Genomic DNA, 26,534 nt, shown 5'->3' on the forward strand with positions numbered 1-26,534 from the left:
GTTGTTGGCGCTGCACTCATCCAGGCAAGTGGGGAGTATTCCATCACACTCTTGACTTGTGCCTTGTAGATGGTGGACAGGCATTGCGGGGTCAGGAGGTGAGTTACTTGTCACGCGATTCCGAGCCTCTGACCTGCTCTTGTAGCCACAGTATTTATATGGCTAGTCCAGTTCAGTTTCTGGTCAACGGTAACCCCCAGGTGTTGATAGTGGGGGATTCAGTGATGGTAATGCCATTAAGGGGAGATGGTTGGGTTCTCTCTTGTTGGAGATGGTCATTGCCTGGCACTTGTGTGGCGCGAATGTTAGTCGTCACTTGTCAGCCCAAGCCTGGATATTGTCCAGGTCTTCCTGCATTTGGACATGGACTGCTTCAGTATCTGAGGAGTCGCAAATGGTGCTGAACATGGTGCAATTATCAGCGAACATCTTCACTTCTGACCTTATGATGGAAGGAAGATCATTGATGAAGCAGCTGATGATGGTTGGGCTGAGGACACTACCACGAGGAACTCCTGAAGTGATATCCTGGAGCTGAGATGACTGGCTTCCAATAACCACAAACAGCAGAGTTCTCCCCCTGATTCACAATGACTCCAGTTTTGTTTGGGCCCCTTGTTGCCACACTCGGTCAAATGCTGCCTGATGTCAAGGGCAGTCACCCTCACCTCACTCCGGGAGTTCATCTCTATTGTCCATGTTTGAACCAAGGCTGTAATGAGGTCAGGAGCTGAGTGGCCCCGGTGGAACCCAAACTGGGTATCAGTGAACAGGTTATTGCTAAGCAAGTGCTGCTTGATAGCACTGTTGATGACCCCTTCCATTATTTTACTGATGATGGAGAGTAGACTGATGGGGCGGTAATTGGTCGGGTTGGATTTGTCTTGCTTTTTGTGTACAGGACATACCTGGGCAATTTTCCACATAGCCGGGTAGATGACAGTGTTGTAGCTGTACTGGAACAGCTTGGCTCGGGGCGTGGCAAGTTCTGGAGCACAAGTCTTCAGTGCTATTGTCGGAATGTTGTCAGGGCCCATAGCCTTTGCAGTATCCAATGCCTTCAGACATTTCTTGATATCATGTGGAGTGAATCCAATTGGCTGAAGACTGACATCTGTGATGCTGGGGACCTCCAGAGGAGGCTGAGATGAATCATCCACTTGGTACTTCTGGCTGAAGATTGTAGCAAATGCTTCAGCCTTATCTTTTGCACTTTCGTGCTGGGCTCCTCCATCATTGAGGATGGGGATATTTGTGGAGCCTCCTCCTCCAGTGAGTTGTTTAGTTGCTGAGACCATTTCAAATTAGTCTAAAAAGGCTTGCTGCAAAACTTGGCAGTAAAATGGGAAAGATCAGAATCAATGGCTTTGAGCCATTGCTTGTAGACTCCCAGTACCTGCACCTCTCTGGCCTTAACAAGCAGAAATGTACCCCAAAACGAACTGGATTTTCATGGAATCAGGCTGATGCTGGACGCCTTTAAAAATGGCAGGTGAGGCCTGGCTGCAGAAGTCCTACCCCCATTTCCAACAAATCCCATTTTTGCCAGCAGTGAAAAGGGGGCAAGGCATGAATCACATGAGCAGGAAACCTGAACGTAGCAGGGTCATTTTAAATTAGTGCTGAGTTCAAACAGATTCTACTTTTGCTGGCCTTAACTCACAGTGTGGGAACAACGATTTTATGGAGGAGGCATAAATGGTCTTGAAAGGTGGATGAGATATATTTAAGTGTCATGATCTGAATTTATTTAAATCCCACAACCTTTAAAAATGAAAAAAAAAATAGGCTGCAGCTGTCAGAGTAAAAAAAAACAGACACCCGCTGCTGAAATGCATTGATTGACAGGCTATCTGGTGTGGGTTTTTTCCCCCCAAAGCTATCAGCCACCTCTTCCTGCAGTTTTAATAGACTTTACAGTTGATATTTCTCAAGGGTTGTTATTTCAGCTGTTCCCATTATGAATGCTTGGCTAAGTCCCAAAGCCTCAAAATCATATATCTCAGCAGGGGGGATGAGTTCACAGCTTTATTGACAGTTTTAAGAGGCTATTAAATGGATTAGCTGTCTTTGATGTGGTTAATGAATAGAAGTTTGTTTGTTTCTGTAACAGATTGACCACTTGAGGGAATTCATTTTTCCGAATGGGTTTCATGAATAATTTTTCTCCAGTATCAACTGTGTATTGAGAGCTCTCAGATTGTTATAAATTTATTATTTTTTCATCTCCACAGGACTCCTGAGGTCTGCTCATAATGGATGGTGGGTAAGTGGCTCTGGAGGTCACGTAAGGGGTGTGGTGCCATGGTGGTATGGGGGGTATGAGGAAACATGGAGGTGGTAAGGGGTATTAAGTGTCATAGAGGTGGCATTGGGGCTATGGGGCAGGGTTACGGCATGAGGGCCAGAAGGCTTAACAACCTTTCATGCAACTGGAATAGTCTCTGAGAATTGAGATTGGCCTTTCAACCAGACTGCCTTGGCACTTGCACACTCTAAACTATCTCTGGAGGCATCAGGTCCGACTCCATCCTGCCCCCTCCTACCTGGATGGAATATATGGCTGTTGGGGGCCATCTTCAAGGAAGTGAGACAGCTGGGTTGGGTAATTTCCCAACTCAAGCTTCTATCCTCCATGGCCAAAATCAAGCCCAAAGTCTCTGACATTCCTGGCTTCACCAGTCTGAGAAAAAATGTAGAGCTGAATAAAGAAATGATGTAATGTGAGGAGAACGTCTCTGAAGCATTGCTCTGAAGTTTTCTTTGCCTGCAACAAAAATACGCTGGCAAAGTGCAAGGAAGAATCTGATTGCAGAGTCTGAAGCCTTAGCACCCAGTTTTTCAGAGCTAAGAGTGCTGTTTTGGCTCCAAACGCTATTTATGGCATATGCACACATATTTGGTGCTGGTGGCACCAGTGGCCATTTTGGTCAGGATATTAGATTGCATAGGGTTAAGGTCAGAAGTGTGTAAAGGAGTAGGTAAATCACAGCATCAGTCAGTGTGTAACACTGATTTGATGCCAGTGCTGCCATTTTAGTGTTCAATGTTTTGAGCTAACACCCACCTCTTAAATACACACATGTTCAACAGAATAAAGGAACATCACCAGTGGTATTTAAAGGGATCATGAACAGTCTACAATTTAGTTGCCGATTGATTTCTATTGGCTGTTGCCATGATTGTAGGAGTGTTTGGTGGGTTCTAGAGTTCTTTAAAATTACTAAAGTCTATAGGGAATTGTGTGGCAAGTGCTGACTTCAAGGATTCTTCACAAACTATTTGTTCTCAGACATGGATGCAGTGGTATGCATTCATCTTGTGCTAAAGTATGATTGGGAGAATGAGTAGAGGCGGAACAGAGCAGGATGAACTGCTGGAAGAGGGAGGTGGAGGAGGGGAGATGGGCTCCCAACAGGAGTCCAAATCCACCCAGGATGTTCAGGGAGAAATTATTTTATTTGAATCTCAGCGAGGAACAGTATATCAAAAATCTGTGCTTCAGTAAATCTTCATTGAAATCTGTCAGTTGCTGCAGCTACAACTGCAGCTTCAGAGCAGGGCAAAATGCATTGCCAGTGGCCTAATTTCTTCCTAGACTGTAACCATCTCCAGGCTAGATTGTATACATGCAGCCACAGTGTGCTGGTATTGGAGGGAGTGAATGTTTATAGTAATGGATAGAGTGCTGATCAAACAGCATGCCTTTTCCTGAATGTTGCATTTTCTTCTCCTCGTGCTTACTTAGTAGATAAACATCAAGGCACCAATTATGCATATGGGGTTAACATAGATTAATTTATTAAGGATTTGAGAAGTTTGTAGCAGTATTACACATTGGAGAACTTGTACACATATCGGAGTTAGTAACTTCCTCAGAACAAAACTGAGATGACGTCTGAATCACATGATGAATTGCATCATTTCAGTCCCAGTGATGTATATAGGAAACATAACCACATCCACTTAAAGGTGTACCACAACACTGTATAGTGTTGAGCTTCTCGAGTGTTGTTGGAGCTGCTCTCATCCAGACAAGTAGAGTGTATTTCATTATACTTCTAACTTGTGCTTTGTAGATGGTGAAAAGGATTTGGAGAATCAGGAAGTGAATCACTCACCACGGAACATTCAGCTTCAGACCTGCCATTTAAGTCACACTATTTATATAGCTGGCCCAGTTTAATTTCTATTCAAAGTTGACATCCATGATGTTGATGATGGATGATTCATTGCTGGTAGTGTGTTTGAAAGTCAATTGGAGATGCTTAGACTTATTCTTGTTGGAGATCATTGGCTGGTACTTGCATTGCATAAATGTTATTTGGCGTAAGCTTGAATGCTGTCCAAGGCTTGCTGCATGGGGCACAGTCTGCTTCATTATCTGAGAATAAATGGAATGGAACTTTAAACATCAACAAACATCCTGTCCTTATGATGGTGAGAAAGTCAGCGGGTGACGTTTGCACCAGTTAACTTCTGGCTCCTGAACTGTTTGCAAAATGTTAAAGGATAATTTTCAAGGTACGTCAAACTAAGCTCCTTTCATTTGCACTGTTTACAATATTGGTTTCTCAGAACATGAATGCCTGCAACTTTGTCAGGAACTTGTTCATCCTCTCCAAAAAAGATATAAACTTTGATTCCCTCAGTTATAATTGACCCACAATTAGTGGATTGTGAGCAATTTGTCAAAACCAACAGTGGCAAACGGAAAATATGTAAAGGAGGGGTGGGAAGGGGGTAAATATTCATCTGTGGCTTTGCCTACTGGGAATATATCCCTGGAGTTCAGTGAGTGGCCAACTCCTCACCCCCAGTGATTCTCCATCCATTAAAATTATAAATAGACAATTTTGGGAGTATAAATCCAAATTCCTGATATACTTCGACAGCACCTCTCTCCTTGTGACCACCAAGAAGGATAAGAATGGTAATGTCATTGGAACACCATCACACCACCCTGATTTGGGACATGTTCCTTTATTGGTGCTGGGCAATATCCTGGGACTTCCTACCTGAAACCATTGTAGGATCAATATCACCACAAGGATTGTACTGTTTCAAAGAGATGGCCAACTGCCACCTTTGCAGGACAACCAGGGATATGTAATAAATATGGTCTTACCAGCCTTGGCATACCTTAAGAGCAAAGAAAAGATTCTGCTCTTGAAGTTTTGTATTGAGAATGCTAAAAATGAACTATTACTTGTTTTTAACTAAATATTTCCATGTAGTAGTGAGAAGGGTTAGCTTGCTAGTAGCCCTATAGCCTCAGTTGATGTAAATGTTCCTGTGATGGTTTATATTAGTGGAAAGGTAGAGATTAATACAATGCAGCGCTCTTTGTTTTATACACCTGATGAAAGCAGAACTTTCACTCTGCGACAAATAGAAAACGTGGACCAATACTTCACACAGTTAAAATGGAAGTTGTCTTGTTTTACCAGAATTCAATGAGGGGGATCATGGCTGTGACTATCCTTTCTGTTTTAATCCTTGTGCATGTAGAGTTTAAATACTATCACATTGCTTCGTTGCTTTGTTCCTTTATTTTAATAGAAATCGAAATCATTGAAGTATAAGGCACAAGACTTCACAAATGCACAGTGATAGATAAAGAAAAAGTCAGGAACATCTAATTTTGAGCCAGGAAAATCGTTTCCAACCTCACAGAATGCTCCGATTAATGTACGATATGGCAGGTCTGCTTCCCTTGGGATCCCAGAGCTGATGCACAGCGTTTGTAACTGCCAACGACCCCCATAGAATTTTTGTGCAAAAACTTATATCCTGCATCTTATCCCTGTGAGACACAGTTGCTACACAGTCATTATTTATATTCATCTACTGGAACATCTGGTCCTTGTCTAACATTTAATTTCCACACCATTACAGTCAAACAATGCACTTACATCAATAGGTAATGGAATGCATTCTCAGGGAAAACAGAGAGAGCAATTTATTATCCTCATTTAAGATGGCCTACAGCGGGAATCGTAGATCTTAATTCTATAACAGGCTTTGAGTATTGAACTTTTTTTGCACCTTGCAAAACCTAAGCATGTACCCCATGTTACCTTATATCCTGAATTGTAATACTGTATTTCAGAGTTAGAATGTGGGATGCTATCCAAGTGGGTTAAAGGTGCATTTTTCAGTGACCTTGTTGAGAAAACAAATATTGACAAGGACCCACGTAGACCTTTTTTTTAAAACACTTGTATCCCACAAAAAAAAAGCCTATATTATGACATTAAACAATGCCTGCATGCTGTGGCTCAGTTGATACTACACTTACCTCTGGGTCAGAAGGTTGTGGCTGCAAGTCTGACTCTAAAGTCTTGAGCATGTAATCCAGGCTGGTCAACCAGTACTGAGGGTGTGCTTCCTGGTCAAACGTTCTGTCTTTTGGTTGGATGAGACATTAACCTGAAAGCCTGTCTCTGTTTTGGGTGGATGTAAAAGATTCTATGACACAATTTCAAAGGGCAGCAGCAGATTCTGCCTAATGTCCTGGCCAAAATGTATCCCTTAATCAACATCACTAAAATAGATGATCTAGCTGTTTATCTCATTAATATTTGTGGAACCTGGCTATGTGCAAATTGGCTGCTCCATTTCCTGCTTTACAACAATGACCATACTCAAAAGTACTTTTAGTTGTAAAACACTTTCGAGCATTCTGTGGTCATGAAAGGAGATATAAATTTAAGTCTTTCTTGCTTTAAATCTGTTTTAGAAATGACTTTGCTTTTCATGAGATGGTAATGTGCAATTCAGATAAAACACAAAGTTCAATGCACTGACTGGGACATAGGTACCTTCTACCAATCTACTAATGCCTACAATTAATTTTTATTAATAAACCCTGTATTCTGGATGAAGCAACCCATAATGTGATGAAAGGTTATCAAACCTGAAATGTTAACTCTGTTTCTCTCTCCACAGATGCTGCCTGATATGCCGAGTGTTTCCAGCATTTTCTGTTTTTTATAACCCATAATATTATTTGTCTTCCCTTCTCTTCCGAAGGCATAACCTGCACTGAGCTATATTAGACAGGAGATGGCAGCTTCCCATGGCCTTGCCCAAATTATCACTCTTCATTCTTCTTTAATGCAGAGAAGTGTGAAGTGATACATTTTGATAGGAAAAATTAGAAGAGGCAATTTAAACCAAAGGGAACAATTCTAAAGGGTGTGCAGGAATAGAGAAACCTGGGGATATAAGTGCACAAAGCATTGAAGGTGGCAGGGCAGGTTGAGAAATGGTTGAAAATTATATGGGATCCTGGGCTTTATTAATAGAGCGATAAGGCAGCATTTTCATGTGGAAACGGGAAAATGTGAGTTGGGCCCTTTTACAACTTGCGAGTCTGCTTCTGAACTTCATTACTGCTGTATTTTTGGCTCTGAGAGACGTGGGTAGGAAGAGGTTAGGCTTTGTGAGCCACAATGCAATGCAGGAGGAATGCAAGTGCAGGGGCAGGCTGGTTAGAAGGCCTGCCTCATCTCTTAGGGGCATCAGGTCAGCTCTGAATATTGTTCTTATGCCCCCATAGCATCACCCCTAACCCCCTTACCCCCACCCACCCCATGTTCCCCCATGCCCCCATCATATTGTCCATGCCCCTCATACTCCCATGCCCCTCCATTTCCCTCATACTCCATGTCCCCAATGTATCCTCCATAAATATTTACCCAGTATCCACTATGGGCAATCCTCAGGTGTCTTTGAAATGGACACTACAAATGATAAACTTCTAACAATCTAATAGAGCAGAGATTCAAACAAATTTCACATTTAAAAAAAAAATCACTCATTCATAAATGCCATTCAAAAAAAAATCCCAGTGGTCAATCTATTGTAAAAACAAACATGTATTCACTGAACATTTTTTGTCTTCCCTTCTTCTTTAATAATCTCTTAAGACTGTCAATCAAAATGTGAAACCAGGCCCTGCTGAGATAAGTGGGTCACAGCTTTTGAAACACAGCTAAGCATTCATAATGGGTACAGCTGTCAAAACAAACCCTTGAAAATCTAAACAATATAGTCTATTGAAACTGATAAAATAACAGACGTCATTTTTTTCTAAGCTATACCAGATGCCCTGTCAATCAAAGCAGTCCAGGAGTGGATGACTGTTCCTTTACTCTCTAAGTGAAAGCTGCTGAAGATTTTTTTTTTAATTTAAAAGGACTCTGGACATCTAAATTATTTCAAATGATTACACCAGAGGTCCCAAGCAGTGATTTCTTCACTTCTGAATGCGTAACAGCAAATGGAAAAAGTAGTCTAATGCATCTCAATGCTTAAACAATGCTGGTCAATGTAATAGTCAACTTAACCTTTTCAGTGCAGAGTCCTGTGATGAATCACTGCTGTTAAAACACATCTACGTTACAACACAGCAACTAACAGTGACATTTTAAGTTGTCAAAACATTTAACACTTATCTGTCAGGATGTTCCTGGCTGCCTAGCAGGCTCCCCCTAGTGGTTACCAACTCTCCAGCTTCCAAAATCCACACCAGCATAGGAAAATAGTGAGGGTGGGAGGCGGGGAGAAGGAAATTCAAATTTCCTATATGGCTCATAATGGTGACACTGATGCCAGAACAAGTGCGTGCAGGCTCATGACCCAAGGTCTTTCCGACCCTCATAAGGGCTACACAAAAATAGTGTTAGGCCAGGAAAGGTGATGACATTAGTTTTTGCTGTCCAAAACATCAACCCCAATCCCACCTCCATCAAGAGACAAAAATCCAGCCTAAAGAGTACAAAAGCAAGGACTATATGGTGAACCTTTGTTAAACATTAGTTTGGCTTCAACTGGAGGATTGTGTTTAATTCTGGGCATCACACTTCAGGAAGGATTTGAAGGCTTTAGAAGGTGCAGAAAAGGTTTACCAGGGATGAGAGACTTCCATTATGAACACAGATTTCAGAAGCTGGAGTTGTTCTCCTGGAGGCAGAGAAGATTGAGAGGGGATTTGATGGAGGCATTCAAAATTACGAGTAATTTAAGCAGAGTAGACAGGGAAAATCTATTGGTTCCCATTGGTGGAAGGGTCAAGAATCAGAGGACTCCAGTTTAAACTGATTGGCAACAGAAGCAACGGTGACATGAGGAAAAACTTAGTAGTTAGATCTGGAATAGGCTGCCTGAGAGTATGGTGGAGGCTTTCAAAAGGCAATTGGATAAGCACCTGAAGAAAAACAAATTGCAGGGCTATGGGGAAAGGTCAGAGGAATGGGAATAACTAATTTACTCTTGTAGAGAGTTGCTCAAACAACAGGCTGAGTGGCCTCCTTCTAAACTGTAACCATCCTATGATTCTATGTGTGAACCCAAACAGTGTTGGCAGCCAATGTAAATCACTGGTCAACTTGATGCTGTCCCCACTTCAAAAATTGAGAAGAGGTAGATGGATGGACACTTGCAAGGAGTATAAACACCAGCACAGACTAATTGGGCTGAAAGGCCTGTTTCTGTGTCGTATATTCTAATATAATTCAATGTAATTTATGCATGGGCACTTTCTTTCAAGAGTGAAGGGGAAAAGACTGAGGAATCAGGGTCAGGCACAGAAACACGGAGGCCAGTACAAACAAACACATGGCTAGAAAATCAACTTATTGGCAATACCCCTTTCAGAAATAAGTGTCAGCAGCATTTGTAGTTATTTAGCTTTGTACTCCCCACCCTTGTTGTTGAGGAACTTTGGGCTGCAAAAGGTTGTCCTTTGATGGAGTCTGAATCAAAACCTAGAGAGATGGAGCCACAAGTGCCTCATCAAAACTAACAGGATCAGTAAACTGATGAGGCCACAACAAGAGGAACAAAGGTGCAGGCTAGGAGAAAGTTACATATATGGACACTGAACTGTGATCAAAGAATAAGGAATGTCTCACAAAAAAGGGCTAACTCCCACCTACAAGCAAATGTGTATGAAAACAGTGTAGAAATAAGAAGGATATTGAGAACCTAGATTTTGAGACCAGCATGAAACAACACACCATTAAAGTATTTATCATCCTGATGATCTCAAGTCAAGTCAATGATGCTTGGCAAAAGCAAACTATTACAACTGTGGCTTTCTAAAGGATAATTTTCCCATCCAAGTGGCCAGGCAACAGTTTCTATAAGTGGACCATGTCTCTTACAATTTGAAATCAGCATCGTTATCTTTATTTCTGCCCTTAAGGAGATAGTGTCGGCCAGGCCTAACAATTAACTCTGATTGTGGTTAATTGTTTATTGGATTTTTTTTAGAATTCTAGCTACGTCTTCAGTCTGTTGATTGGTACTGAACCAAATTTGTGCAAACTAAAACAACCAGTCCAATTTGCTTGTATTTAAAAATGTGCAGAAGTAAAGACATTAGAGGATAATTTTCAAAGGCGAGGCAAACCCCACCTGTAGCATGCATTAATTTAATTGGTCCTTAGGTATATGCAGTAAAAGGCAGGGTTTGCAGAAAAAATAATGGTGTCCGGACAACACTCAGCTCAGTTAATGCAGAAATTGGCCACCAGCTAATAGTGAGACCACTGCTGACCCTTATTTCTTAAAGGGGTATTGACAATAACTTGATTTTCTAGCCACGTGTTTGTTTGTACTGTGAATCATAAATTGTCATAAGTACCGGCTGATATGCATCCCTGCATTGTTAAATTTGTGATGCTTCAAGAGAGGGACAGAGAAAAAACACAATAGTAGCTTTATACCAAGAACATGACATGCAGAGACCCAGAATGGGTGAAGGCTATAAAAAAAAACCCAGAGCAAAGCAAACAGTTCTGATGAGTTCTGATGAAGAGTCATTAACATAAAACATTGGGCTGGATTTTTGTCTCCCAATGGAGATGCGAATTGGATCATGAAATGCTGAACTTTGATCTGAGCCTTTGCTTTTGCATCAGGTACACAGACAGGAGAATTCCAGACTCCGCGAACCCAATGTCCATAAAAGTGGCCTAAAATTTTCGGTCCGTGGGGGTGGGCTATAATAGGAGTCAGGGTGGGCGACCCCGGAGGTAGTGTGAGGTCAGAGGTGGACACAACGTGGATTGGGCAACTCAAGCGGATATGCAAAGCAGGCCTTCTGAAAGGCTCATTTGTGAGGTAGGAAGTCCATGATGAAGCGTCAGAGAATAGGAGGGGATGTCACAGGCGAATGAGAACTCCAGAAACTTTGACCCTGGAACTGATGGCCCATCATAGGCTTTCCCTAGGGGAAAATTGTCATTGTTGCTGCCTATTCATAGTGTACTGTACTGAAGCACGTAAAGCCTGGAGTGATTTCAGAGGGCACAGCCATGGAGATAGCATCATCTTAGCATCACTACCTGGTAAAGATGTTCTGCAGTAATGTAGTTAACTGTTATGCCTCAGTAGATGAATGGTGAACAGTGTCATGGTCATTAGCGCATACACATGCCCTCTTGCCACCCATCTATCAGGATGTGCCCACGTAGTTGACCCTTGACCAGGTACCTCACATCTGCACACTGTTGGGGCATAACAACGTGCCTAAGAGGGAGTAAGCCTGTAGGGCTGTCAGTGGTCGCGAAGCACAGCATGCTACCTTGAAGTGACAGCTGCTACATCCATTGCACCAAGCATTTGCGCAGAGCTATTTCCTCCATCACACCTTAACAGCAACCATTGATAATATGCAGAAAATAGTTAGTGAATGTAAGCACACAAAAGTAAATGAGAATATTCATGAGTGAAGGGCTTATGACCCTTTCTGCCTTACTGTTGTCTTGATAGAATATCACACAGAGGAGAAGCTGGGGAAGGAATGGGTGCAGCTGCCCCAAGGTTCACAGATCAGGACCTCCAAATATTAGTTAACAAGGTGCAGAGGGGTGAGCAGTGCTATACCCTGGTGGCCAATGCAATCCTCCAGCTGGCAAAAAGCAGGCCTGGCTTGAAATTTATGCTGTGGTGTGCACAGCAGGAAAGCACTGGAGATCTTGGATACAATGCTGGAAAAGGCTCAATGCCCTGCTGCAAGATGAGTAACTTGCTTCATCCACATAGGGGTCCAAGTGAGGGGTTACTTCTGCATGCTGCAGCTAATGTATAAGACATAGGAACATAGGAGGAGTAGGCCATTCAGTCCACTGAGCCTGCTCCATCATTCAATGATAATGGCTAATCATCCACTTCAGTGCCTTTTTCCCACATTATTCCTGTATCCCTTTATGTCATTGGTATTTAGAAATCTGTCAACCTCTACTTTAAACGTACTCAATAGCTGAGCTTCCACAGCCCTCTGTGGTAGAGAATCCAAAGATCCACAAAGTCACTGAGTTGGAGGCCAACATGCAAACACCGTGACACATCGGGGGTGGGGAGGAGGTGGGGGCACAGGGGGGAGTTAGCTAGACACTTTGGACCAGGAGGCAGCCACATCCTTTAGGATGGCATCTTCTGATTTGGTCGGTGGTGGTCAGGGACAGAAGGGCGTGACTGCAGCTGAGGCAGGTAAGGGGACCAGGAGGGAAGAGTGTTAGCCGCTACAATTGTCCAACAAGGTTGAGGTTCTTTCAGATTGTTTGGATAAGAGTAGGGGCTGTGGCATGGATGAGCTGACTGAACATGTCACTGTGGCACAGGAAGTCATTCAAATGAGGGGAGCAAAAAAGGAATGTAGTTGTACTAGGGGACAGTATAGTGAGGGGGATTGACACTGTTCTCTGCAGCAAAGAGCAAGAATCTAGAAGGCTGTGTTGTCTGCCTGGTTCCAGGGTTTGGGACATTTGCTCAGGGCTGCAGAGGAACTTACAGTGGGAGGGAGATGATCCAGTTGTCGTGGTCCATGTAGGTACCAACAAAACAGGCAGGACAAGGAAGGAGGTTTTGCATAGTCAGGATGAGGAACTAGGCACCAAATTAAGAAGCAGAATCTCAAAGGTAATGTCTGGATTATTACCTGAACCACGAGCAAATTGGCACAGGGCAAATAGGATTAGAGAAATGAATGCCCAGCTCAAGGACAGGTGTGGGAGAAATGGGTTCCGGATCATGGGGCACTGACGCCAGTATTTGGGAAAGTGGGATCTGTATCATTGGATGGTCTATACCCGAGCCATGCTGGGCTGGTGTTCTAGTGAGCCGCATAACTAGGAAGTAGAGAGGGTTTAAAATGAAATAGTGGGGGCAGGTGATCAAATTTGGGAAAATGTGGTGAACCAAAGAGTAGAGACAAAGCAAGAGAGAAAGGTACTAATATGGGAAATGATAAACAGACTGTGACAGGAAGGGAGAGAGAGTACAAATCTAACAGTAAATCAGCAGATAAAGCTAGACATTACAAAAATAATAAAATGGCAAAACTAAAGGCTCTGTATCTGAATGCACATAGCATTTGAAACAAAACAGATGAACTGATAGCACAAATAGAAATAAGTGCGATCTGATAGCTATTACAGAGACATTGCTACGGGATGACATAGATTGGGACTTAAATGTTGAAGGGCACATGACACCTAGGAAGGACAGGAAGCTAGGAAAAAGTGGAGGGGTGGTTCTGTTAATTAATGATGGTATTAGTACATTAGAGAGGGATGACCTAAATTCAGGAAATCAGGATGCAGAAGCAGTTTGGGTTGAGATGAGAAATGATAAAGGCAAGAATTTACTTGAGGAAGTGGTGCACAGGCCCCCTAATTGTAATAACACAGCAGGATAGAGTATAAAAGAGATAATGGGAGTGTTTCAGAAAGGTATGACAATAATCATGGGAGATTTTAATATACATATAGATTGGGAAAATCCGATGGGCAAAGGTAGCCTAGATAAGGATTTCATAGAATATTTTCAGGATAGTTTCTTAGAACAGCACATTCTGGAGCTAACCAGAAAGCAGGCTATACTAGGCCTTGTATTGTGCAATGAGATAGGATTAATTGATAACCTCATAGTGAAGGCACCCCTAGGCTGCAGTGATCATAAAATGATTGAATGTTACATTCAGTCTGAGGGAGAGCAGAGTGGGTCCAAGACTAGTATTTTAAACTTAAGTAAGAGCAATTATGAGGGCATGAAAGCAAAGCTAGTTAAAGTGAACTGGCAAATTAGGTTAAGGGATAGGTCAATAGAAATGCAGTGGCAGACATTTAAGGGAATATTTCAGAATATGCTGAATAGATACATTCCAATGAGAAAGAAAAATTCCAAGGAGAGGACCTACCATCCATGGTTAAGTAAAAAAGTTAAAAACAGTATCAAACTTAAAGAAAAAGCATATAATTGCGCAAAGATGGCTGGCAGGTCAGAAGATTGGACAGAATGTAAAGAACAGCGAAGAATGACTAAAGGAGTAATAAGGTGGGAAAAATTAGAGTATGAGTAAAAACTAGCTACAAATATAAAGATGGGTGGTAAGAGTTTCTATAGGTATTTAAATAAGAAAAGAGTTAACAAAGTGAGCATTGGTCCTATGGAAAGTGAGACTGTGTAACTAATAATGAAATAATGAAAAATAAGATGGCAGGTGAATTGAACAGGTATTTTTTATTGGTCTTCACTATAGAGGATACAAGTAACATCCCAGAAATAGCTGTAAATCAGGAAATGGAAAGGAGGGAGGAACTCAGGAAAATTACAATCACCAGGGAAGTAGTACTTAGCAAATTGCTGGGGCTCCTGGGGTCCTGATGGGCTTCATCCTAGGGTCTTAAAACAAGTGACCAGTGAGATAGTTGATGCATTGCTTTTAATTTTCCAAAATTCCCTATATTTGGAGAAGGTTCCATGAGATTTGAAAATAGCAAATGTAATTCCTTTATTCAAAAAGGGAGCAAGACAGAAAGCAGAAAGCTACAGGCCAGTTAACTTAACATCTGTCATAGGGAAGATGTTAGAAGCTATTATTAAAGATGTTATGGCAAGGCACTTAGAAAAATTCAAGGCAGTCAGGCAGAGTCAACATGGTTTTGTGAAAGGGAAAGCATGTTTAACCAATTTGTCATTTGGTAGTACAAAACTTAAGTATTGCTGAAAAAAAAGAGACATTTTTTGTCAAAGTTTTTCCTCCTGCACTCATCAGGAAAGCTCACAAGAAAATACTAATGTCAGGATAAACAACATATTAATACCGTATGAGGAGAGGGCTGATTGGTTGGCAAGTAGACTCTGATTGATATAGCCATTGCCATGGATAATACACCAGTTGGTTGTGACTGACAGTTAACTGCTGAGCATGTTTTGAAATTTCAACTTGACTCTGATTGGTCAAGACATTGCCCTGGGGAATAAACCAGCAAATAGCTGTAATTTGTTTTATTTAGCTGAAACAGGCACAATGTGTCCACATGTTCTGTCTGCAAATAATAGGGCCTGTACATTAATATATGTAGCTTCCAGTACACACAAACTTGCCATACCTGTGAGCCCAACTGACAATCTTAAATTGGTTGTCAGCATAATTCTTAGCACATGGAGGATTGTTTAACAAATGTTGCCCTATCACGGAATCACATCTAATGTTGGACACTGTGTTTTGAGTTTTGCAAGCACGGGCTGGTTGGCTACGGTCCATGCCTTGTCCATCACAAACAGCGGAAAGGACATGCTGTTTCATATGCTCTGCCAGTCTTTGGGACGTACAACCTACATACCTAACATCACACTTCCACTGAAATTCGTAAACCACGTTACTCATTTGTGGATAGGCAGAATGTCTTTTTGGCTTGATGGCAGCATCCTGTTAGTGGCGAATACCACTCATGTTGCTACTGCATAGTAGCAGCGTGAAACAGCTAGCTTCACCTGTTGCTCAAATTACTAAGATACTTTGCCCTTCCAGGTAATCTGTAGTAGACTGGGCACTTTTGAGGGCCGAAAGTGATGGCCTTGGGCCTGTTTATGAGTTTGCATGATATACAGCACAAAATGATCTGATCAGGGTAGCCATTATCTGCAGGATGTCTCTGTTGCGCCCTATTTCAGTATCAAGCTTGTATAGTGAGCAAATAGCTTGGGCCCTATTTACGAGTTTGCTGATAAGGCTTCGACAAAAAAAATGTCTCTTTATTGTCAACTTATTTGAGTACTTTGAGGGAGTCTGTGCTGTGGATAAAGGGGGACCATTAGATGTACTGTGCTTAGATTTCCAAAAAGCATTTGATAAGGTGCCACATCAAAGGCTATTGCGGAAAATAAAAGCTCATGGTATAAGGGGTAAGATATTGGCATGGATAGAAGATTGTTTCCTGTCAGCTAGCCGGAGAGTATGAATATGTTGGTCTTTCTATAGTTGGCAGGATGTAGGGAGTGGTGTGCCACAGGGTCAGTGCTGGGGCCACAACTTCTCACAATTTATAAAAATGACTTGGATGAAGGGACCGAAGGAATGGTTGCTAAATTTGCTGATGACAGAAAGATAGATAGGAAAGCAAGTTGTGAAGAGGACATAAGGATGCAGCCCGCCTCTGCATCGACACTTCTGTACTCCATCACAGCTTGTAAACTACATTGTAGAAGCATGCAAGTCGGCGCTTTCCCAAACCTACATGAAAATCCGGGCTCATAGTTCTGTTTCTCTACACATGGTGCTAGACGTGGTGCGTTTTTTCAGCATTTTCTGATTTGATTTTAAACAGTTCCTTTGGTTCTCCAAATTCCTTTCATTCTGCTTTGCAACAATTGTCCATGAAAATGTAGCAAAAGTCATTTTTCCATTTCTTACATCTAATGTGTATGTGTCAAAAAGTTAGAACGACAGCTTCCTTTCTTGTTTGTGATTGGCAAAATTGTAAAATAACAATTAATCATTCACTGCGGGCTTAAAGGATTAGATTTGAAAGCGGTTTCACAATTGTAACATAAAACACGCGTCGCCAGCCAATAATAACACAACCAGTTGCACATTAGATGGCGACAGTAATTCTGCTCCTATCAGACTAATTTTAAATGATTTGTTTTAAATTTCCATAATTGTGCAATATGTACTGAAATATTCTGTCATGTTAGGCTGCCATCAGTAATTTGTGTTTTGGCAGAGTATTGTTTAAGAAAAAAAATAAATAATGTAAAACATTTGTGCTTTTTTAAACAAAACAAAATACTATTTCTGAACGATTCAACATTGTGCTCCTTTTAACAACACATGCAATGTCTTTGATGAAAATCCAAACGTAATATCGTAAATGATCAGGTCCGGACTGCTAAAATAAAACAGCAGACAATGTTGGAAACCAAAGATTACCGTGAGTTCTACATATTTCTGCTCACATAGCCTACATAACTGCGCATAGGCTGTATCCCCAGTAGATGATGCTATCTCCTGACAAAATCTGGGTTATGGTGGTTATTGTACTAGGTTAGCAATCTTGTAGGCCTCAGTTAATAAACCAGGAAATATGAGTTCAGAACTGTGGCAGTTTGAGAACTCAGTTCAGTTGAAAAACAAATCTGATTTGGTATTAGTCAAAAATGGCCTTGGAGTTGTCAAGTTGGTGTAAAAATCCAAATGGCACACCGATCACCTTTAGGAAAAGAAACCTGCTGATGCACGTGACTCCTATCTCACATCAACATGGTTGACTTTAAACTCTGAAGTGGCCTAGCTGGCTGCTTGGTTGTTCAAGAAGGCAGGCCATCACCACCTCCTCAGGGCAAGTATGCATTGGCAATAAATTCCAACCTTGTCAGCCACATCCACATGCTGAGAATGAATTTCTAAAAATTGTCCATTTCTCACAGATAACAAATCCTTTGAACAAAAACCTGTGCAGTGACGCCAAACATCTGCATCATGTTCATACCTTTAGTTTGACACAATTATCTTTCGGCAGGGTGCTCTTTTTATGTTTTTCCACTATTTCCCTTCATTACATTGGATCACCCAGAAGCCCCAAGTGGAGGACAATAATCCTGTGGTCCCATAATGATCATAAATGATATGGTTATGAGATCCCCTACAAGTTTCCATCTCACACAGGTTCTCAGATCTTACACAACTTACAGAGCTTCCATGAAAGCAAAATACTGCGGATGCTGGAAATCTGAGACAAAAACAGAAAATGCTGAAAAAACTCAGCAGGTCTAACAGCATCTGTGGAGAGAAAAACAGAGTTAACATTTTGAGTCCATATGACCCTTCTTCAGAGCTAGACAGGAGTAGGAATGTGATGAAATTTATACTATTTAAGGGGGGTGGAGCAGGTAAAGTTGGACAGAAGGCCAGTGATAGGTGGGGGCAAAGGAGAGATTGGCAAAGATGTCATGAACAAAAGGACAAAGGGAATGTTAATGGTAGTGGTAAGGGCTAAAAAAGGTGCTGATGGCAGCGTAAAGGTAAGAAAGCAGAACAAGGGTAAACACCCTGTGAAAGAACAACATGGAACAAGTAACAGATGGCCCTGATAGAAAATGGGATAAAAATGGGGATAAGACAATGAATAAATGAATAAAAGCAAAATAAATAAAGATGGATAAAAATAAAAATGAATTTTGAAAAAAGGGATTAAAAAAGGGTAGAGGAGAGAGTTCATGGTCTGAAGTTGTTGATCTCAATGTTAAGTCTGGAAGGCTGTAAGGTGCCTAGTCGGAAGATGAGGTGTTGTTCCTCCAGTTTGCGTTGGGCTTCACTGGAACATTGCAGCAGGCCAAGGACGGACATGTGGGCATGAGAGCAGGGTGGTGTGTTGAAATGGCAAGTGACAGGAAGGTCTGGGTCACGCTTGCGGACAGACTGAAGGTGTTCCCACAAAACGGGAAGCATGTGGGCATGAGAGCAGGGTGGAGTGTTGGAATGGCAAGCAAAACCTGTGGGCATAATTTGGCCTGGCAGCACCTCTATCACAACTACACAAGTTGCAAGATGAGAGAGTCTCCTGGTGCCTATTATGTATCTTGGATATGGAAGGCAATTGGCAAATGTGTTAATATTATGCTTTATGACAGGTTTCTGAATGGTACATTCTTTTGCTTCTTGGACAGTTCCTTCCTTGCACCTGAACCTAGTTAAGAGCACTTGTCTCACTCAAAATGATTGTATTATTCACTCTCACTTCTATGCAACAACAAATGATAGGTGTTCACACAGGTATTCATTCCTGTTTGACTCATGGATATTTAAAGTAACTCTTTTTTCCCAATTAACGTTTTGAGTCCGTATGACTCTTCATCAGAACTGAGGGAATATAGAAATGAGGTGAAATATTTCTATATTTCCTCAGTTCTGATGAAGAGTCATACGGACTTGAAACGTTAACTGCATTCCCCTCTGCAGATGCTATCAGATCTACTGAGTTTTTCCAGTTATTTTTATTTTTGTTTCAGATTTCCAGCATCTGCAGTATTTTCCTTTTATCTTTTTTTCCTATGTCTCTCTTGATAAACGGTCAAAACACCCTGAACCATGACAGCTGTATGGCCCTCAAAGGGTGTTTTGGTCATTTTTCAAGCGACGCATGAGTTATTTTAAACGTCCACGTGTCTTAAAAACAGAGTATCACTGGAATAAGAGCATATTTAAAATGTTGAGTTAGTTTGTACCATGTTTCCCTCATTGATAATAATTCACATAATAATAAACAATTTAATGGAATCGTTTTTAACCATCCATATTCTGTGGCTGGTGGACAGTTAAAATCGCTCGGGTTACTTATCTGGTCGGCAGATGCGGGGATTTGGGCCTGAAGCAGGGACGCCTGCAGTCAGCCGACTCCATCTTTGTACACGCGCTTTGAGTTCCGATGATGTCATCATGGCAGTTGACTGTAGTTTTAAACTGATGGAAAAGATCACGACAGAGAAAATCCAAAAGGCGAGTGTTTTTAAAAAATTTTCATTGTGGGGCCCAACTGGGTGATGCAGTTCTTCTCAACCCAATAGGCAGCCCGCCATATTGTACCACTCGCACCAACCTCTATTCCCAACTCACTACAATGGAAATGGGTGCTCCAGAATTTCCAAAACTAAAAACAGAAAATGCTGGAAAAACTCAGCAGGTCTGACAGCATCTGTGGAGAGAGAAACAGGTTTCGAGTTGTATGACCCTTCTTCAGAACCATATCATTTCACATTAACTTCTAGCTGGGCCAGACTTCAGGTTGAAAGGGTCTTCTTTGTATAGGGACAAGAGGGTGAGGCAGTGAACAGAGATGTCTGAAGAATGGTTGCCACCTGTTTGGAGGAAGAGATGAGGCCACTCATTTCAGAGTTGTCAAGAAATTACCCTGGTTCGGTGAAATGATAATGTTGGATGTTTAACACTGAGACAATAATGGAGCTGAGTCTGAGGAAACATGACAGTAGATAATAACTCCAAAAGGTTTTCTGGGAAACAATCCTCCTGTTGATTTTAATCTATTCATTTTAATGGATGTAAAATTTTAGGCATGTAAATTGACAAATGTCACATTCCTGATAGGGGCTCCATGCAAGTGAATTATTGTGTCAAGATTACTGAAGATTCAAATTTCAATATTTGTTTCCTGTCTCACCTAACACACTTTGGTCCAAAGAGCAGTGAAACTGGCATCCACATTATTCATCTACTCAGATAATGGAAATAACTATCAAAGAAAAAAAAACACTTACATTTATGTAGCACCTTTCATGTCCTCAGGACATCCCAAAGTGCTTATCAGGCCATGAAGTACTTTTGAAGTGCAGTCACCATTTTAATGTAGGAAACAAGACAGCCAATTTGTACATAGAAAGCTCCCACAAACAATAATGTGATAACTCTTGTATGTGCCTGCAAGCCATTGTAACATGAAGGTGCTCGGCAGAGCAAGGGTTAATGTGGGACTGGAGAATAGAACTGCCCATGGTATGATGCATAGAGTCACATAGTATTAGGCTGAGAACAGTCTAGAGAGAACTCTCTGGAACCAGCCTGCATGGGGGGGTAACACCACCATGCATGATAGTAATCTGGGACCTGTAAATAGTTGAAAGTTAACAATAAAGAGTTCATGTACAAATATACGAGTCTCAAGGTCTCATCATTGCGACATCTAAAGTACCCATATTACAATAATAATGGCCAGATAATTTGTTTTAGTGATGTGGATTGAGAGATAAATATTAGCCAGGACGCAAGGAGATCTCTTCTACTTTTTTTTCAGTTAGTGCTGTAGAATCTTTCGCGTCTACCTGAGATGGCAGATTCTCATCCGAAGGTGGAGGTGCACATCCGCTGGAGTGTTAGCCTCTGTAGTGGAACTTGAATTGGTGACTCAGTGGCAAGAGTGTTACTGCTGAGCCATGACTGACACCAACATTGTCATAATTACTGCCCTGTTGAGCAGGAATGGCAATGGCCTTGAAGGAAGCTGGCATCCACTTCAGAAAGTGTGAGGGTATATATAGGTGGCATCCTTAGAATGTTTAGTTTATGCAGTAAAATCACTTCTTTCCAGGGCATAGGAAATGAATCACATATATGTTACAACATAGAAACAGCTCATTTAGCCTCACCAGTTCATGATGTTGTTTCTTCCATGTGAGCAATTCCATGGCATAAAGGCTACCACCAAGTAAAAGATCTTCAAACACTCATTTACATTTTTCTGGAAAGGATTCTATGAATTTGAATGGGACTGAATTTTCTTGGGACTTGCCCCACTCTTTTGTTGTAACTTCAGCAGAGGTTCAGGAGAAATGTTATTGATGCACCAAAATTTTATTTTGGTTTTGGCAACAGTTTAATGTGTTGAATGTTTAAAAACTGCCTCGATTTGTCTTTATGTAAATGTATTTTGTAGTGCCCCTGGTTTTGTAGTTAGCCTGAAATGTATGAGAATTGCCCACCACTTCACCGACCCCCCCCTCCCCCCCCCCCCCCCCCCCCCCACCCCCCAAATACCCCCATCCCCAATCTGTTGAAGAGATCAGGAATGCAATGTAGGAATCCCATATGTTAACTAAGGCGTAGCCCAGCAATGCAAGGATACATTGTTCATTTTTAAACATGGTACTCTTGTTTACCATATTCTTTAATATAGGTAATGTGGGTTCATCTCTAGAAGTTGCAATCTGACTCAAAGAGGTTAATTTTAAGGTTTGGCGTAAAATGGATGGTCAGCAGGCCTACCCATTGTGACCGTTGTAAGCAATAATGAGACCATTTCATACCATGTCTACTACAAAACTGCTGTTGAGGTCCTAAATACTGCATAGGGTGCCAATTTGCACATTACAGAGGGTGTCCTGTCAGAAACACATGGATGCTCCAGCCACTCAGAACCCCATTCAAGATGGCAGCAGTTAGTCTGCCAGGATAAAGTAGCCCAATACCATTTTCAGCCCTCTACCACCCTAGTTACGCCTAGTGGATGCATTTAAAATTGGTACCAAGGTTGGGAGAGTGCTTGATCACAAGATAGGCAAAGAAGCAGTTGGATCTATGATTGAGGCTCTAAAGACTACATGAATTTACCTAAAATACATGTATGTTGAAGCTGGTAAGTCTGTAATATTTTATTTTCAACGGTTATTCAGAGGTTAATTCAGAAAAATGTTTTGTTCAAGTTTCAAATTACAGATGTGGTCAGATTGTGCCTATTGTCTGTGCTTGAAAGGGAGTCAGCTACCTTGTCCTAATTTGTGAAGGTAAAGAATTATCCCTAACAGTATGAATGAAACCTTCTATCTTGTAACAAATAACACATTTATGCTTGGAGTATTATTTCTGAGAATTTTGTTTGGATTGATGTCAGACAGATTTTGATTGTTGTCCCATTTTTCCAAAACTTGAGCTGTTATAGGTGAAAGCCAAGTATTTTGTGTCCATTTCCCATCAAAAAGTCACCCCATTGCTGGGTGATATATTTTAATAGATGCCTGTGTTTCTACAACAACAAAATTGTTTACACCATAAGGAATTTCCCTAGCTTTCATAAGAATTTAGGGCAATAAATGTTCATCCTTTATATGGTCTCTTAGTTCTAATTGGATTTCAGCTTATCAATAAGAATCAAAGAGCTGCACTTCTTATGGATTGCAACTGGAACCCTCTAGTCTGAGGCAAGAGGGTATCATATTCCAATGGCAGGAGACTTCTAATGCTGGGAATAGCAGGTGAAAATTCGATAGTGTAAACCTATATTTATGTGTATATTTAAAAATAACAGTCAGGTTTCCAGTGGAGCAGGGCACCTTGTGGTACACCCATTAGTTAGACTTTTACACGCCTGTTTAAATTTTAAAAGTTTTTGTCCATGAAGTAGCTGGAATTGTGAGCTGATAATGGTGCAGTGAGGGCAACAAGGCATCTGGGACCTTGGTGAATGGGACAAACTATGTATTGCCTTAACCAATGAGATTAAAGATCTATGACCTAATTAGAGATTGAGAAAGAGGATGAATTAGAACGGATTAGAATTTTCAACTAAACAAAAGCTTAGATAACAGCTTGGTTTATTCCCCAGGACAGTGCCTTGCCAACCAAAGTCAACCTGCCGGTTTGAATTTGAACAAAGCTAGGCAGTTAACTGTTCCATGTTGCATAGTCATGGCAACTCCATCACCAATCAGAGTTCATTTGCCAACCAATCAACACTCTCTTCTCATGCAGTATAAACTATTGTTCCCCTGTTACTTTTGGTAATTTTTTGTGAGCCATGCTGACGAGTGCAAGTGAAAAACATTGATAGCATGTCTCTTTTTTTCAGCAATACTCAATTTGTGAATTTATGTCAAATCAGAGGCAAAAGACAAATAAAGAGGGGGAAAGATTGGATTAAGAGAGTGAAGAAACAGAGACAGAAAGGGGAAAAAAAATCTTTTAAAAAAATCGATATTTTAAAAATCTCCTAAAACAATTCACAACCTGATGAAATGAGACTCCACACTTATAATTATTTACTTTCTGGGTAAGGGAGGTTGATTGTCACATTACAAGGTCAGAACAGTACAGCTGTCACTCATTACTGTGCTAGAGTGTAACCGAGATGTTGAGCTGGCTTGATCCCACAACCTTCTGAATCAGAGATAAGATTGTTACCACTGAACCATGTCTGATGCACATCAATAAGCTCCACACCCTGAGCTTCAGCCTTTCATCAGATTGGTTCTACTGAAAAATGTACACCCATATTAACTTGCCTTTGTTCATAATGGATGCCTGCAATGCACATTCAGCAATTTCCATTTTATTGCAGATTTCCAACATTAGCAGCTTTTCTTCCTTTCTTTTCTGGCCATTATTGAGCCTACATATTGGTCCTGAATTTCTGCAGGGTTTCTCCTGATCCATCTGTTATAACCTTGGCAGAAGATTATTGGACCTCCTGGAGAACGAGTGTACAATGTATCCCCATGCAAATTCAGGACCACTGTTTCTTTTACCCTCTGTGAATTTCTGTGGGACATTTTATTGCACTAAAAGCCCCAGACTGTATAAATCCAGGGCAGGATTTTTTGAATGGTGGGAATGCATCACTGTCAATACTGGCTACCCCACGCTCAAGCAGTGTTAATTAGCTGGAGATGGGAGTTCCGCTCCTCACTACCACAGAAGTCCCATCTGAGAGGGGCTGCTGGCCAATCAGCAGCTCAGTAGCAGCAGTGAGCAGGACTGGGACTGCAAGCAGTTCCCAAATTCTAAGACCTGGGGTCCAGAATCAGTTAAGTGTGGGTGTTCTCATGGCATGGTGGGGAGATGAGGCCTGGGAGGTGGGGAGAGAGGGTGGGGGTCTTGATGGCAGCCAGGGAGGGGGACTGCACCCGCAGGGGTCAGACCATGGGGAGGTGAACTCGATGTGGAAATGAGGCCTTTGAGGGAGGCGTCACCCCCCCTTCCCACCTGAGGCCCAGCAGAGTGGCTTGGCAGGCTTTCCTGCTGCTCCTGAACTCCTCCCACCAGCCTCAACATTGAGGCCGGGTGGCAAACGGCCCTTAAATGGTTATTAATGGACGAGTAACTCACCTCCTGACTTCCCAAAGCCTGCCCACCATCTACAAGTCAGGAGCGTGATGGAATACTCCCCACTTGCTTGGATGAGTCCAGCTCCCACAACACTCAAGGCTTGACACCATCCAGGACAAAGCAGCCCGCTTGATTGGCACCCTGCCCATAAACATTCACTCCCTCCACCACCGACGCACAGTATCAGCAGTATATATCATCTACAAGATGCACTGCAGGAATTCACCAAGGCTTCTTAGACAGCACGTTCCAAACCCACGACCACTACCATCTAGAAGGACAAGGGCAGCAGATAGATGAGAACACCACCACCTGGAAGTTTACCTCCAAGCCACTCACCATTCTGACTTGGAACTATATCTCCGTTCCTTCACTGTCGCTGGGTCAAAATCCTGGAACTCCCTTCCTAACAGCGCTGTGTGTGTACCTACACCACATGGACTGCAGTGGTTCAAGAAGGCAGCTCACCACCACCTTCTCAAGGCAACTAGGGATGAGTGATAATTGCTGGCCCAGCAGCGTTGCCCACATTCCGGGAATGAATTTTTAAAAAATTGCCCAATTAAGCACCTCAATTGGGGCAAGTAGAGGTTGGCCTGCCTAAAGGCCTCACCCATCCCACCGTAAAATTGAGGACAGGTTGGGGTAGGTGGTAGGGCTGTGGGAAGGCCACCTAGGGAATATTTCAGCCCACCCTCCCCTCCTTCCCCTCCCCCACCAACAGCAATTTTTTACTGCATGAGAAGAGAGTGCTGATTGGTTGGCAAGTGGACTCTGATTGTTCGAGGCATTGCCATGGAGAACGCACCAGTTAATGGTGACTGACAACATCTATTTTTTATTCTTTCACAGGATGTGGGCATTGCTGGCTAGGCCAGCATTTTTATTGCTTATCCATAATTGCCCTTAAGAAGATGGTGGTAAGCCGCCTTCTTGAACCGCTGCAGTCCATGTGGTGTAGGAACACTCACAGCAGTGTTAGGAAGGAAGTTCCAGGATTTTGCCCCAGCGACAGTGAAGAAAAGATTGGTGAAGACAAATGTAGGTCCCTTACAGTCAGAAACAGGGGGATTTATAATGGGAAAACAAAGAAATGGCTGACCAACTAAATACATACTTTGGTTCTGTCTTCACAAAGGAGGACACTAATAACATACCAGAAATGTTGGGGAACACAGGGTTTAGTGAGAGGGAGGAACTGAAAGAAATCAGTATTAGTAGGGAAATGGTGTTGGGGAAATTGATGGGATTGAAGGCCGATAAGTACCCGGGGCCTGATAATCTACATCCCAGAGTACTTAAGGAAGTGACCTTAGAAACAGTGGATGCATTGGTGGGCATCTTCCGAGATTCTATAGACTCTGGAACAGTTCCTACAGATTGGAGGGTAGCTAATGTAACCCCACTATTTAAAAAGGGTGGCAGAGAGAAAACAGGGAATTATAGACCAGTCAGCCTTATGTCGGTAGTGAGGAAAATTCTAGAGTCCATTATAAAAGATTTAATAGCAGAACATGTAGAAAACAGTGGCAGAATCGGACAGAGTGAGCATGGATTTATGAAAGGGAAATCATGCTTGACAAATCTACTGGAATTTTTTGAGGATGTAACTAGTAGAATTGATGAG

The sequence above is a fragment of the Cetorhinus maximus genome, chromosome 3, assembly GCF_964194155.1.
Source record: "Cetorhinus maximus chromosome 3, sCetMax3.hap1.1, whole genome shotgun sequence".
Lineage (NCBI taxonomy): Eukaryota > Metazoa > Chordata > Chondrichthyes > Lamniformes > Cetorhinidae > Cetorhinus > Cetorhinus maximus.